Source organism: Siphateles boraxobius, unplaced genomic scaffold (genome assembly GCF_051911475.1).
Source record: "Siphateles boraxobius isolate OS27281-9 unplaced genomic scaffold, OSU_SipBor_1 13, whole genome shotgun sequence".
NCBI classification, from domain to species: Eukaryota; Metazoa; Chordata; class Actinopteri; order Cypriniformes; family Leuciscidae; genus Siphateles; species Siphateles boraxobius.
The window spans coordinates 20,270,985-20,288,199 of record NW_027508733.1 but is presented as its reverse complement, the minus strand read 5'-3'; the positions used below and the strand labels follow the sequence as shown (position 1 = coordinate 20,288,199).

The 17,215-nt window shown below is 40.1% G+C and overlaps 1 long non-coding RNA gene across 2 annotated transcripts in view; it reads right to left on the bottom strand.

Annotated features, from left to right (window-relative positions):
- LOC143736052 (uncharacterized) overlaps positions 1-17,215 on the bottom strand; it is a 43,632-nt gene that overhangs the window by 13,269 nt on the left and 13,148 nt on the right. For both annotated transcript variants that reach the window (XR_013203354.1, XR_013203353.1), the window contains exons 3-4: positions 15,819-15,876; positions 760-1,805 (exon numbers count right to left, since the gene is read on the bottom strand). This is a non-coding gene — a long non-coding RNA (uncharacterized LOC143736052). The remainder of the gene's footprint in view (positions 1-759; positions 1,806-15,818; positions 15,877-17,215) is intronic.

Here is a 17,215-nt window from a genome sequence, read left to right as displayed (position 1 = left end):
TCAGATCTTCAGCTCCACTGACATGATTGTAATAAAACAAGTGTGAAGTTTTGTATTGTAAGGAGGAACACAATGTTGCCCGGCGAGCGTTTGTGTGAAGGGTGCGGATTGTCGGGTCCCACGGCACAGCAGTGCACCAGGGCCTACAGTGAGGAGTGCTGTGCATGCTAATGAGGTCATTATGGGAGGCTGTCTGGAACCGGGCCCTGCGAGTGAGGGATTTATGTAGCTAGACTACCCAGTCACAGATGTCACAGATGGCACAGGCATCAGATGCTTTGTGTGTGTTAACGCCATATTTTTCACCCATTTCCAATGATAGAACGCTACTGCAGCTTAACATAAAGCAGACAGACTGTAAAAGGATTTAAGCGATAAAGGAAACATGTGCATATGCCCTGCGTGTTCAAAGGTGGCGTGGTTAACTGGCTCCTCCAATAACGGGTGAGGGAAACAAGCATATGCAAATGCATTATCTGGAATCTGCATATTGGCCCTTGATTAGGCAGATGGGCAGCGTTTAAAGTGCCGCCATCTTGGCAGGGAGACAGCTGGCAGGCATCGGCGGCCATTTTGTCGAAGGCGCTGCCCAGTGGAGACGAGACAGGATGACGGAAATCTATACAATCATCTGCCACTTTGTTCAATCAACATAATGCAAATCAGGACCTTAAAACAAGACACCCCATCAACTGGAACACAACGTAAAGCTGATGTTACTGAACCCACATGTGACAGATTACTGAAATCTTTCCTTACCGAATCCAACTTGTTCCTCCTGTTGAGTATCCAGGGACACAGGAACTATCCACTGCAACCAGCACTCCACTTTTCAAATTGTTAACATCGTGGGCAGGCCACGTTTCAATCGTTCACATCCCAAGCGGATCTGCAGCCTTGCAGGAGCAACTTTTCTGGAACTTGCTCCATCTCGCACTGTTCTCCATTGGTCCATGATTTTATTAATACCCATCAAGTGCTTCGGTCAAGTGTGAAAGCCATTACGAAGTGCCAAGCCCTTCACCTACAAATCAAAGCCAAGTCCTTTTCCAAACCACTCGAATAGTGGCAACCATCAGAAAAATCCAACCATGGTGGAAAAGGTGAAAAAGAATTCAAAATGCTCTCTTATCCCGGCCCATCAGATGTAGAGCACTTTGTACAGGCTTAGGAGGAGGACCACTAAAAAAAGTAGGCCTCTTGATTTAGCGTAAAAGAGATCTCCGTCAAGCACTCATTACAGCAGTCAGTGGGAATGTGCACTCATAGCGAAAAAGGAATCAAAGACGGGGGAAAAAAGACCTTTGACATTCTTTTTCTACACGTTCTCCAGCAGGCAAAGTTTTATCAAGTGATGCCAAGCCTGGAAAGGCCCTCTGGCAGAACCACACACGCACACGCACACACTCAGTGTTGCATGAAGAGCGTCAAGGCTGTTGGCCCTCTCTTCAGCTGATGCAAGTTGACTGAGATTGGGCTGAGAGAGAGAGAAAGCGGAACACACAGGCTTCCATGGCTCCATGGCTGGAGGCAGCGTTGGGCGACCCCTGGCAGCATCTCTCCTCAGTATTGATTTCTCTCCCTCCTCGCTGCTGAGGAGCCAGTAGCCGGCGGGGAAAGCGAGCTGCCTCGCCTGCCCACTCCGACGCTCCCTGGCTGGCCCCTGCCGTCTCTCAGAGACCCGAAGACGGAGAGTCGGGACCGATGGAAGAGAGCCCATGGCGGTCCGCAGCTGTGTTCACCTGCTCCTGGGTTCACTCCTCCACCACTATCACTACTCCCACTCTCAGCTCGTCTTCCGACTCCTGCCAAAACAACAGCGAGGGAGAGAGAGAGAGAAAACAAGTTTAGCTTAACTTTCAGCATTTTGCCCATTGCAAATGTCAATCCGCAGCTTTGATCAGGGAAATGTGCAAGGTGAATGTTTTGGCATCTGCTCTCAGTTAGTAATGTGAACTTTCTAACCTTGGAATAAAAAAGCTGAGGCAGGAGATTTTTTGAGTTAAGGATGTCAGGCTGAAAGAAACTGTCTGCCAAGTGCACTTAGAGCCCCTATGCTGATGCTTCCCCCATACACCGGACAAAACTGGGACTTTAAACAGGCGGTTTAAACAGAACTTGTAAAGCAGGCAACTTGAATAAAGACCTTTCCGGGCCAGGGAATCACATTTTCCATGTTATTTATGGACTTTTTTTGACCGTGGGAACATCCCACAACGTTCATATTTTAACCCGGCTACTAAAACTACAATGATTATTTTTAAACGACACTTATACATGTTCCAGTGCTGAAAGTTTCACCTCAAAATTACGTTGTCTTTAAGTAGGTTAAGTGCTGAAAAATGGGGGACTGCTTCTGAGTTTGGGGGCAGGGTGCAACCGAGGGGGCGAGCTGCATGTCTCAGACACAATAATACTATTCATTGGGTCCAGACATGGGTGTTAACACCCCTCTGGCAGCACACAATGAAGTTCCCTGGCATTGAGACAGCCTCGGTGATATTGTTAGTTCAGGGCAGCATTCGGCCGGCCGCGGGAGAAAGGGTCGGCATTGTGCCGGGCCGGCAGGACGGGTGGAGGGAGGTGAAAGTCGAAGAAAGAGAGAACAGTGTATCTGTCAGCTCGAAGGAAGAGGGCTGGGGCAAAAAAAGGGGATGGGAGGGTGGGAGGCTAAGGCATGGCATTGGACTTGTGAAAAAGAAAAGAAAAAAAATCCCTAAAAAGAAGATGGGGGTGAGAAAAAGATTGCACTATAAATATTATTGAAGGGGGGGCGGAGAAATGAAGGCGGAGGGAATGGGTATGAAGGTTGGGGCTGGGAAGCCGCTTTCTGCGTTTAGGTGAATTTCATGCCTGCCATAGTTACAAAGCACAGGGGAACAATGAAACTGTGTGGCGATGGATAAAAAAAAAATTATTCAGGGAGCTTACAAGGGAGAGCGTGAGAGAATACGAGAGAGCAAAAGAGGGAGGGCGCTGCTGCAGTCGCTTCATGGTTGAAATCAGGTACGCCACTGACATCCAACTACCGCGAGAAGTATATTTCGCAAGCTTTCCTCTGTGTCCACATTGGGAGCAAGACAGAAAGGAAGAGAGCAGGAGGGAAGTAAAAAAAGACGATTTGAGAGGTGTGAACTTTGCAGTACTAGTTCAGCAGGTAAATCACTGCAGATATCAGATTAAATAATGACAAACATGATACTGAGGTATTGAGGAGGCCTTACTCCATATTTAGATTAGTGGTTGACTGATACATGTTTTTTGATACATGCTTGATACTCAAATAATTACATTTGTTCCCACCTAATCCTAAATATGTGGCTATATTCTTGCAGAAATGCTTTGCATGTGAATGCCAATAAGTAGCATTATTACACTCACCAACAAAAGTCAATACATCTCATGTAAGGAAGATATGCATCATGATACATCTCAAATTAAGGAACAGTTCACCCTAAAATTTGAATTATTCTTTGCGAAAACTCTTGTCCTCCACTGTATCTCTCGGATCATATTTCTCTTGTGAGCGCTAAATAGATACCAATTTTTTTTGGGGTCATCTAAAGTCAAACTTCCCGTAATGTTATCATGCAGCAACTTCAAATATGTTCAAGCATGAAAGAGCAAACTACAGTGGAGGGGAAGATTATCAATAAATAATGATTTGAATGTTAATCAAACAAAGCTATAATATGACGTATAGCAAATATCGCATGAAATACTATTACTATTTGCCAAAAACGAGTTTTACTAAAGAAAAAGATACCAAAGCATTGCCTCTCACTTTTACAATATCAAGGCCAATCAATCTGCCCTTGTTGCAAAGGTTTAAGAAGATCTCTGCAAAATGTATGATTTTGACTCTTCAAAATTACTTCAACACAACTTGAAACAAAACATAAGTACACACACACACACGACTAAATGGCATAGGTTTTGTTCTTACATAAATACTGTACATAAATACGCAAACACATTTCAAAAGATCCACAGTTTCTTCTGCACAACACCAAGCCTTTTTTTCAAGAACACTACTTTATGAAACGCTACTGTTTGTTTCCCTCCTGGTTAATACAGAACATCTGTTCCCATGGCAACCTCACCTCCTCTTCCGTCTCTGACTGATGCTGGGGCAGCGGGGGTGCGGCCCGTCCGAGGACACGCCCCCTGCATCTCCCAAGAAGGAAGGAGAAACACAATGAGATCAAATACGCTATGATAGTGACCACTATTGACCACGTAGTGTAGTCGTATTCCTGTTATTAATATAATACATACGTCTTTTTTTTTGTCCATAGAATAAAGGTCAAAGGGGTCCAAAGCAAGAAAAATTCTTCAAAATCTTTTGTGTTTCACGGAAGAAAGTCTTAAAGGTTTGGAATGACATGAGGGTGAATAAATGATAATATTTTTTTTCCTTTAATTATTCCTTCAACTGTAAGTAAGTTAATTGTTGGTTGATTACCATGAAAAGGTAAACACTTCACCACTTTGTTAAAGCATTGTTTGTTTTGTTTGAAGATTTCAACCAGCCTGCATAGCAACACTGGCTGAACCGATGGTGTGGGTTTGGGGGCGTGGCTACCTGTTTAACCAACCAATAGCAGATGAGCGGAGTGGTTCTTGAGACCAGTTAGAAAACAACGGCTGCATCTAAAATCGCATACTTCCCTACTATATAGTAGGCGAAAAACAGTACCTGACAAAAAGAGGTATGTCTGAATTCACAGTACTCATAAAAGAGTAGGCAAAAAGTAACCGGATGACCTACTACTTCCGGCGAGATTCTTAAGTGTGCATACGATGGACACTTTACTATCACATGAGGTCACTGGAAAGGATTTATGAATGGCAGTGAAGTGCAAACTGGCGCTGGTAGGTCACATGATAATGACAACATGGCGAATGTACACCCGGATTATATTCATACACATATTCATACTATATAGAACATGCTTTTTTAACAGTCATGAAGTAATCACTCAAATTAAGTGCCTACTCAAGACAGTATGCGATTTCGGACGGGGCCAACCATTCTGGTTGGTCTCACTTCACCTTAACACGATGCGCTTAAAAGGTCAACAATACGGAATTTCCCTTCTTCCACTGCCTTCACATTGTATTGGATTCACATGTCGCCGATATGTCTGACATAATCTCCACATCACAAATGCTGCAGCTCAACTACAGCAGATCACAGTACAGTACACAGTCGGCTAAAGCCAAGCTGTGGGCATCACTCGCTCTGATAACAGGCCGCATTATTGGGACAAGATGTTTGATGTAGGGGCCAGATATCCCCTCAGCGCTGCGACATAGATCACAGCACCAACCAGCGTCGTATCTGGCTTTTCTAACTCCTTACTGAGACCACAGGGGAGCTGTTCCACTCTGCACATCAGTGGGTCTCCTCCTCGCCACTGCTGTTTCATCTCCATGGACTGTCTCCCAGGCCCGCATGAATAAGTAACCGCACACACGAGCTCAGCTCTCGGCTTTGATGTGCCGAGTGCCGGTAGCTGTTAGCTGGGCTGGATGAACGGGGCTCTGCCGCTCAGGTCAGAGGGCTCGCTCGCTGGTGGGTTAATGTACCTCTGTGGCCCGTGGTTAGGTCCTTTGTCCCAGTGGAAGGGATTACACCGGTGGGAGAGGGGCTGGACAATGTGACCCTCCTGAGAGGGAGGGGCACCAGGATTCCTTGCCATTGAGGTGGGTGGTTAACTTCTCACTCAACTCAATTACCTAAGCTGAGCGGGAGTGGAGAACTCACGAGCAGGAGAACGTCTCAACAACCTGGGAGAGGAAAATGACAGCAGGGCTAGCAAAGACTGATGATAGCTAACAAGCAAAGGATAATAACTTTCTGTTGATTAAACCAATTTCCTTCATTGTGTTACCTCAAATTTTTTACCTGGCGACCAGGTAACTTTCTTTTTTAAGTTAAACCAACAATATTTTGTTACAGTGTAATATTAGCTGATCATTGTCAGAAATTAAACCTACAACCGTGAAGAGTCATGTATCATTCAGAAAGGGTTTGTTTTGCGATAATGATGGGCTGACTGTACATAATCCCAATACATTAAATAAAATAACAAATATGAGTAATAACACTAATAGTAATAAATAATAGTATTTAAAATATATAATTGTGTTTACTTCCAGTCCTGTGGAAAATATTAATAAGCAAATGATTAGAGAAGTTTCTTTTTTTGACAAAATATAAATGTAATACTCTTACTGAAACAAGTCCAGGGCTGCATCCGAAATCGCATACTCTCTTGAGCAGGTACGTATTTTGAATAATAATTACTTCACGACCACAAAAAAAAATGTATGTTCTATTTAGTATGAATGTGTGTAGTATATATGTGATCTGGACGTACTACATTTGTCATGGCCATTATCATGTGACCTTCCAGCGTCAGTTGCGTCATTTCGCTGCCATTCATAAATCCTCTCCCACAGCCTCATGGGATAGTAAAGTGTCCATCAAATCCACACTTCAATATCTCGCCATAAAGTAGTAGGTCATCCAGGTACTTTTTGTCTAATTTATGAGTACCGTGAATTTGGACATGCTTCTTTTGTCACATATAATAGGGAAGTATGCGATTTCGGATGCAACCTGAGTCAAGTTAACTTTGGTTTGCCCCAGTAGTAAATACCATAACTACACCATCATGCCAGCATAAAGCAACTTTCATCACTGACTACCATTTAAGAGTTATTTGGATGACTCTTAAAAGCATAAGATACTTTTCCATATCTGCAGCAAAGAGGTCTAATAAAGTTTACGGATCTGAGTGCCAATAAACAAAATAATACCATGTCGATATAACAAACTTCCTGAAACAAATTTATATGAGTTTCTATACATTCTCATACTTCACACTATGGCATCTATTATGTCTAAACACATTTTTTTCATTAAGTGTTAGGAGGGAAAACACACTCGAGCCCCTCCTCAAAAAGAGAAGCAGATCAAAAAAACAGATCTTCTTAAGTAGGGCAGAGCCAAATGAAACAGACATGGACACAAAGCTCTGTACGCAGAGCATGTTAAATCTCACAAATCTGGAATTAACAGGCGAGCCTATGACAGCTATGTGTAAAGACAGCCGAAAGCAGAGGCGCTAGATACCAGGTGCACTTAAGACTCTTTATGGCCCTCAGTAGAGCTTTCCTACACCCACCACCACCTTCAATGCCTGACTAGCCCAGCTCTCTGTTAGCCATATTGATCCTGACAAGGAGGAGGGGTGGGCTTTTTCTATACATACACTGTAACAGCACAGTCACTTGTCTATCCTCTCTGACCCCTTCATCTCACTCATCAAGGTTAAAGAACTCTCCAGAAAGAGGAAGAGAGGGCTATGGTGGTACTCGTGCGGCGTGGTGGAGGGGAGAGAGAGGGATTTTCACGGTGAGCTTATCTGTCTTCATGAAAGTAACCGCCTCAGGGTGCCACTGTAACAGAAGCAACCTGAATAACCCCCCCCACCACCACACTTCAACCCCAAACACAATCACACCTCCCACTCAATTGAACAGAAATAGATTTACGACCGCAGATCGCAACACAGCATCGTTCATGAAAGTTTGCGCTAATTGCTCGTGTTTATCTTGTCACAAAACTTAAAGGTTTTTTGATACGGTCAATGATAACAGAGTCTAGACAAAAAAATGCACATCCAGATGATAATTAAACATTTAACACTGCATGGTATTAATGCGCTAAGAATGTTTTTGGAAGAAAAATCGGACAAAATTATGATTGTTTCAAGTAATCAAATCATAGTCAATAATGTCAAGATTGAGCAGCTGAACATGGAATAAACAATTAACTAGTGTTTGCATTCTATACTTACAGTGTGAGATTAATCTGATATTTACACAACATAAACATAATTACTACATGTATACTATATCTGCACAAAATGACATGAACGCACAAGGAAACTTAAACAAAGTTATGCGCTAGTCAGAATGCGTAAGTCACATTGTGAATACGCTCTTTCCGACACATGCTAAACATGGAAGGATATTGAATATTTGGTGAAATTTCCATTTTAATCAGAGTAAAATTTTCTGAAAATGTATGAATATATACTAAATATACTAACCAGATTTAAAGGTGCAATGAAATGGAAGTAGAAAAAATAAATGTCATATTTTGAGGTACATCAGAGTGTCAAAAGAAAAAAACGGTAGCACTTTATTGTACAGTCCTGTTCCCCATGTACATACTTTGTATTTAATATAGTAATTACAATAACTGGTTAATAACTATGTACTAACCCTGAACCTATACCTAAACCTAACCTTAACCCATGTAGTTACCTTATATTAACCAGTACTTTCCAAGGTAAGTGCACAATAAGAACATGTGCTGTAAAATAAAGTGCAACCGGAAAAACATGAAAATATACCGTATCTATATGACCTTATTTCTTCATAAAAAGTGGATTTTTGACTGATTTTTGAGTGAACTCCAGTAACACTTTAGAATAATGGTCCGACATTAATAGGTAAGTATGCAGGAAGTAATGCAGGACTTATAGTACTACATTAATACTTCAGCTTCTACTATTAACTAATATGGAAAAAAGCTTAACTAATCAGTAAGTAATAGCAAATTAAGGACTGAGATAGTTACTTATTAGGTAATCAATAATTACTGATTGAGATTAGCCTCATTAATAACTATCAACTAACTATGACAAATTATAAAGCATTACTAATTAATTACTAATCACAACATTATTGTGTGTCTGAGACGTAATCAATCATCTTTTTTACTAGGAAAGTGGTCATAAAATGCATCACTAATTACTTAAGTGTTGCCTAGTCAGTCTGCAGGAACTACTAGTGATCTGGACTATTAAAACATCTTACATACTAATAGTAATATAGTGATATATTACTATATCTATATCAAATATACACTATATTTGAATTCTTCAGAAGCGGTAAATAACAAATGTATGAGGAAAAGACCAAAATTTGCAAGTTGGTCAAACAGCTTCTTTAGAAAGACTGGTTGATAACATGGCTAGAACAGCACCAAACAAGCAGGATCCTTAAACAAACAACGATAATATACATCCGCACCTTCTCGAAACGAGGCTTTCTCTTTAATTGAAGCACATCTGATCTATTACGCCGGCCAGGCGCTAAACAAAAGGCTATTCTGGGCCCCGGGAAGCTCGCTACAACCCCACGCTGAATTAACATGCTGTACGTTTCCCTCATTGTGCAGGGTGATTGCCCCAATGCATCTTCTCGCTCAGCTAATTAAGTGAGCCTCTTCTTTGTCTTGCTGTACTCTAGGAGCCTCTGAATAGGAGAGGGAGGCAAGAGGACAGGGGCGATGCCAGAGCCTGTGCTTGTTTATCAAAAGAATGGGGCTTATTGCAGGACAAATGTACCATAAAGGAGTATAAACGGCACAAGGTGGGTGGGGAGAGGCAGAAAGACTGTGACACACTGGCGGAGTTTGTAATACGCCTTTAACAAGATGGCACTTTCTATGGAAGATGAACCCGGGAGAGACGCAGGGTCCATATTCGCTAATAGACTGCATGTATAGGGCCATAAACGTGTAGTCAGGCGAGCGAGCTCTACAGAAGAGGGGAAAACAAACATGCAATTAAAACTAAGAAGCATTTTATGGAACATAAAAACACACTAAAAACCAACAAAAGATGCACCCTAAAAATAGATTTTTAACTATAAATGATTAGTTTAAATTGAATTATTCATTATTTTCACTTAATTTACCAAAAGGGTGTCTTAAAAATGAAGCGTGAAAAATTATATATTAATCAAAAATTGTGAATTAACTACTAAAAGTAAGGTTGTTTTCTCTGAAAAATATAAAAACATGGCTCTGATTTAGCATCCCAATCGGCCCAGCACAGTCTGAATATCCAAAATTCTGTCTGAATATCCAAAAATCAATCTCTATCCATCCATCCATCCGAATATGTAAATATCCATCTATCTATCTGAATATCCATGTCTATATTTGGGGAACGGACTGATCTCTGAACAGCAGGTGTATGCCTGTGCGTGTGCATTGACCAAGTCCCGGTTAGCTTGTTAATTTTCAGAATCTAGGACTGCTGGTCTAGAACTAGACAATGGCCTCAATGTGACCGAAATTAGAGTCAGGGTCTTTTCACGCTGCCCCGTCTCCCCAGTCTGAGGGTGGCTGTGTGCACACACCAAATAAATGAGTTGTGTGTATGCATTGTCTGCGTACACAAGCTCAGTGTATATATTAGCAAAGTGACTTGACCCTGGCAGACTCGGGCCACTGTTTTGCCCCATTGCTGGGTCGTGGGAAAAAGGGGAGACCTCCTTTCACAGCTGCTCTGGCCGTTGCATTGAACCAATGGAGGCGCGGACCCTGCCGGCCCCCTCCCCGCTGGTCCCATTCACTTCGCAGCCTGCTGCCTTTTCATAACGTCCCCCGCTAAACCTCCCTCCTTCTCTCCCTCTACCCCCCCCCCCCCCCCCCTCCCGCACCACCCTCATCTTCATAAATACACTTCACTATTGAGGCTGTGTTTTGCATGGCAATGTCACAGAGGCCTTACTCAGCTTGGCTTGCTTTTCTATTCTTGAGAAATCAGCCGATTTCTGCACCCGCTTTTGACGTCGCCAGCCCACAGTAGCCACTTTAAGCAATCCACTGTGAGAAAATCTAGGCTTTTTTTTTAGCTTTTAAACAGTAAGAAACATCAATCAGTTTTCTACAGAGAAACATAGGCTTTAATTTATGTTAGCATATGCTAGCGCTACCAACAAAACCCTCCCTTGAACGAAACCCCCTCGAGCGCATGCATTTAAAGAGATTTATTTCCTATCAAGGCGTATAATGCAGGGGGTATAATTCAAATGAACTTACAAAGCAAGCTACCGAGCCCTGTATATGAATTCCAATCTATAAAGAATTTTCCTTTCTGTTTTTTTTTTTTTTTTTTTTTTTTTTTTGTAGACCAGAGGCTTTCAAACAAATGAAAACAACCATGAGTAATATATCTACAATTTGGTTTGGTTCACAGCATTAGCCTGAGAAAACCACTGCATAAATCTCAAAATAAATTGTTGCTTAGAAACTTTTAGCCGGACGAATTCACTTCACAAAAGGAATCAAAGTTTATGATGCAATGCTGTTTCTAGTGATGAACGCAGCATTGTAATGCTAATACGACTAGAATAATTACCAGTAAGATACTTCACACAATCAGCTGGAGAGATTAAGCTAGAGTTGTTTGTTTTCTGAAGTAAATGTGCATTGTTTGCCTATGCTAACCCTAAAACTGGTCTGGTCTGAGTTTCCTATGAGTGGTTTCTGAGTGGTTTCTACAGCATTGCTAGGTGGATGCTAAGGTGTTCTGAGTAGTCACTATGCATCAAGAGAGTCCAACCTCAAGTTTATATGATATTCTTTACCCCAAAAAATGCTTGGGGTCTTCTGTCATTCAAAGTCTATGGGATTTTTTCCTATATGTTTTCATCAGCCAGGCGAATAGAAAATCTGATTGCTTGAAAAGTTTAATTTACAATAAAAACACTAATGTAAAAAAAATAATAATAATTGTATTTGATTTTCAGCATCATCATTCCAGTCTTCAGTGTCATATGATCCTTCAGTAATCATTCTAATATGCTGATTTGCTGTTAAAGAAACATTTCTTATTATCAATGTTGAAAATTGTTTAATTTTTTTGTGAAAAGCAATACAATATGCGTTATTTTCAGGATTTTAATGACGAATAGAAAGTTTAAAAGAACAGCATTTATTTGAAATAGAAATCTTTTGTAACAATGTTAAAGTCTTTCCTGTCACCTCTGATCAATTTAATGTATCTGAATAAAAGTATTTTCATGAAAAAAAGTTTTTTACTCACCCAAACTTTTCAATGGTAGTGTATCTCAATAAAATATTGAGGTATCATTCATGTCTGTAGCACAAAAATAGGTTTTGGGTGGAAAATAATAAGTATGAGCAATAACAATAATTTTACTGAGAGAATTGTATAGGCACTTGATCTAAAGCACTAGTAATTTCCTGGTTTTCTGATCCCAGGTTTGCCCAGAAACATTTGATCACAATGGTTCTGTCCATGTGAGGCATATATACACCTTCTAACTGAATATCAATAATTCCTGATACATTTTCAAAGCATTGCACTAACAGCGCAATCTTCCGTGGCATTTACAAATGGTAATAGTGCAAGTCAACAGACAGAACATCTAGAGAAATCTATAGATTTTTGTGTGTGCGTGAGGCGCGGAGAATTTGTTTATATATGCTGCCTCTTCTCTCTCCTACGTGCATCATTTCAGAAACTTTGCCTCGCATTGAACTATCGAACCTTGTGTGTGCGATATTGAGTTCCTCTATAAAAAGTGGGGGCTCGTCTGGGTACATGAAGAGTAAGGAAAAGCCATGGATAAGGGTGAAAGGTGGCTAGCTGGTATGGAGCGAGGGGGCTCATAGCCACAGGGTGCTAAGTCCCCTCTGATCCTCTGTCTCTGATTCCACAATTCAACTCTTCCTCTGGGCAATCGCGTTCTAGAACTAGGCCAATGTCACAGACTGTTTTTCTGGCTGGCAGAATGGGGGAAAAGAAGACTCACTTGCTTGCTCTCTCTTCATCTTTCTCTTGACCAACTTGATATCCCTCAACTAGCCCTTTTCAAAGTTTGCATTTTAACATACTAGTTGTGTCCCAAATGACGCACTATACACGCATACACTATGTACTCAACTGTATAGTTTATAAATTTCATATGGTTATTTTGTCATTCAACATCAGAGTCTGATCACCGCTCCCCTTCTGCTACATATCGAGAGCATATCGTTTTTCAGTTAATTTACTGTATCATTAATGTGGACTTTTTCTATTTGGAATTGTCTACTCGCTCTATTTATATCACAACGTTGGTTCCCAAGGGGGGAGGGGGGGTCTCAGCCCACAAGGGGGCCTCAGCGAGCTCTTTGGGGAGTCGCGTCATATTTTGAAAGTGTTGCATTAAAGCAGCAGTCCGTAACTTTTTTTGTGTTCAAAATTGACTAAATTTATATCATGAGCGAGTACATCATGAATCCATTTTCCAAACCGTGTTTTTGTCTTATCCTGAGTCACTATGGTACACCTATAATAAGTGTTTATATTGGGACTATTTTACACTGGTTCGGGTCATATCGCTGCGAAGTAACTAGTGCCTACGTGACCCGTCATAGACATAAACAGAGAGAAGTAGCTCCGGCTACAATGTTCTTCCCCAAGACGCATGTTTATTAATCGCTAGAGCGGCAAACGATCATATTACATTACCTAATTTTATTCACGATCCCCTGGCTGACCAAAAAATGGGTTTTCAACGAGGTCCTAGACACCATTCATTTTGTAATAGCCTCTATTAATTATTTTTTTCCTACACACCAGTTTGAATACTGATATTTTTGTTACTGCATTTCAAATAGGGCCAATTAATAGGCTATTCCTATTATGTTTTTAAATTACAAACGGCCAACTGATGTTTTTGTTATAGTATTTTCAATATTATACGCTATTATTTGAGCAAAAACATATCTGGTTATAGTAATAAACATACTGTTTGTTTAAAAACAAAACATTTTGTCATCCTTGCTACAAGCTTACAAGAGCGACAATATCATTAAATGTGAAGGGGGGCCCTAAAATATTTTCTTGGGAAAAAGGGGGTCTCAGACAAAAAAAGGTTGGGAACCACTGTACTACAAAACAGCATAGATTAGTGCATAAGTACGCGAATTGGAACGCACCTACACTTTTAAAGACACTGGGGCGTTATCCTTTTAAAAGGTACACCTTTGTACTTTATTAACCCCTAAAGGCTGCATGCTAGTACCTAAAGCATACATATAAATATCCAAATGTTACATATTATTATACCCTAGTGTCAGCTTCTGTATCTTTTTATGGGAATCTATGCTAACACACAAATCCTGAAAAGGGCTGGTGGAAGGACATCAGGTTTACTAACATGGCCGTTGGCGTGTAACCATCATGTAATGCCTCAAAAACCATCCTAGATCTTGTGCATTCCCTTGGGCTGTAGTAGATGCAATACGTATCTCTTTTAAACGGTATAAGATCAAGGAAGTACTTCAACTGTAAAAAGACTTCCATAGTCCATATATTCTATATATCTTCTGTATGATACAATATGAAATTATATGAACTCAGTACAGGACTGCTTTCTGACTGACTTCATGCCACACTACCTTCACAAAAGTGCCCTAAAACGAGGCTACTTTCTTGTGTGGCGGCGTAAGCGCACTGAATACACTGCGTGGGAGAGAGTGGGTGAGTTTGAGAATTCTGTGTTCAGGCAAGGGGAGAGAGAGGGAGAGAGAGAAAGAGAAAAAAGGTGCTCATTTCTTTTTCAATCTGTGTTTCACAATGCATGTGTGCCTGGAGAATTGCAGCTAAAGTTCACATGGGGGAGGGAATGTACCTGCCCCCCATCTCGCAAAACCCACTAGAGTTGGGGAGAGAAAGGGGGGCTGGAAAAAAGGACAGAATGAAAAAAGTGCCATTGAACTCTGACTTGAGATTGTGAAGGGAGAGAAAGAGAGAGGGTGTGAGTCTGAAGAGGTTTAGAGTGAGGGCTTTGGTTGGAGGAGAGGGGGGTGGCGGAGGAGAGAAAGAAGGGAATTAGGAAGGTGAAGGACTGAACCACCCTTATAGCCTTTCCACATGAGCACATCTTATATACACACACACCGCCGGGACTCCTGCAATATTTTAAAGGGATAAGGCTCTGAACAAAAGAATTAAAATATAGATCACACAAACGGCCTTCCCATCTCTTGTCCGGCAACAGTGTGGAAACAAATTGGATGAGAGAGGGAGTGAATGAGTACAGCGCTACACTGTCAAAATCGTAAAGATGAGCATCACACTTTAAGACAGTGATAAATTAAACTGATCAGAGTAACATATAAATATTTAATTCGATCCTGAGCCATTGATTTCAGCTTTAAGATTGTCTTGTACTAAGAATATTTGCAGTTCAATCAATTACTTTTAAAAAGGTATTTTAAAAATGAATGGGCCTATTATTTATATAGCCTAATATTTTTGTATTATACAAATAACAATATATGACATTGAATAATAATATTAAACAGTGCACAAAATATTGGTCCTTGCTGGGAGAGAACACAGTGCATCCTATGCTAGCCTCTGTCTCCTTGTTCCTGGGTAAAACATAAACATAAATTTGAGCTTTGAAATGAACATGTAAGCCAATGCCTGGCAGGATACGGCTCTGACTAGAGTCATGTGACATAAGTCTGCTTTACTCCTTACCACCAATGAGCAAGGGCAAACACTGTTGCCATAGTAATCCCTCCTATGTTTGCCATCCAGCATTTTTTGGGGAAAAAAGAAACCCGTTTCGATGTCACGCGAACGCCATATCACCACAGAATCTCAACAAAAATATTCCCTTGATATAAATACTGAACATCTGGACAAAAAAGCGGCTTAACTTGAAATATTAACAATAACCAGCATCTACTCTTAGTTTCTAAAAACATATAACATATGGTGAGTCATTATAAAGGTTTAATTATTAATTGTATATGCTTATGTTTAAGTTAATGTTAATATATGTTCATAAATGACATAAACTAAACTGCTCTTATGTAGTATGCAACAAGAGAATCTGTTACATATTTTATTCTTAAACATACAACCTCATGCAGAAAGTCAAGGTCATAGAGCGTATGACAATGCTTCATCACTCACCTGATCTGTGGTCACTTGATTTCTGTGTTTTATCACTGGTTTCTGAAGTCTTCTTTTCCTTTAAAAACATAGAATTACACATCTTAATGATTTCAGCATATCAAGTCAAAATACAAGCATTTTTAATCTGGCTTTGGGTGTTTTGGGATATTTCAACTTGATGCAGTTATTATTTTATTTAAAAGTTTGCTTGAATTTCACTGATCTTTCATCTTTGTGAGGCTCATGTACTGATGATCATTCACAGAGCAAGTGGACATAAATAGGTAAACTACTTTTCAAACAACTTTTTTTTTTCAAACATGCATCCACATGTTTACTAGGAGATCTTAAAAGGTCACCTGAACTCATGTTTAACATCACTTTCTTTGTCGTGCATTAGGATTCAGAACGCAATGTCATGCTGGCAAATTATGCAGGATTCAAAAATAATACGGCATGCTTAAAAATATATATATATAAAAAGCTTATTATGCAATAGACAAATCTTCTTACATAACCACTAAAAAGCTATGCAGATTTTAATTTGTTTCTGTGAGGTCAGCTTTAATAATCTATGGGTTTTCCAACAGGCGTCCACAGACCCTTGAGGGTCCCTGAAGGCACTCAAGGATGTTCAGCAAAATAATAAAGACTATGTATTAGGCCTAGGTATATAGGCTATATATACTTGAATTTTCATTAGCCTATATTTCTAACTATTTGAACAAATATTTACAAATGACCTGTTCAGAGTTATAATCTGGGTGAAGGGTCCCTAATTTTCCACATGCATTTCAAAAAAGTTCAAGTTTGGCATTAATGAGAAACAATGCATGATATAATATGAGAAACAAAACTTTGTAAATGCTTTCTAAAACAGAACGAAAATATTTTAGCACATGATAGTCTAATGAAATTAAGTGTAGCGGTAGGCTATACATAATAAAAAATATATATTTATTCGCTTCAGTTCTTTCGGTTCATGTCAGTTGTGTCAATGTTTGCGCGGAATTCAATTTAAAGTTTCTTTAAACGGTTAAAGAGCGCGTGACGTAACTTTAAGGAGACCTAACAGTACCGTCGAAGATTAATAGATTCATATGTATTTTCAACATTTAAACTGCCTAATGAGAACAAAAATCGAGTCAGTCATCATTTAGTTCGGCTATTATTTGTTGGTGTCTTGTCAGCTGTTCAGACATGAGTTTTTGGGCATTACCGACGCGTCGAGAATCACCTGAGGGGTTTTGGTTAGATTTGGGCGCATTGATAAACAAAAGTGCTGACTAGGTAGTTTATTTCGTTTTGAGACCCAGTCACGCAGACTTCGTGTTTTTCATTTAACTGTATGTGAATTAATTAAATATTTCGTCAAATACAATAAATAATTAAATTTAAAAACGGAGGTTTTATTC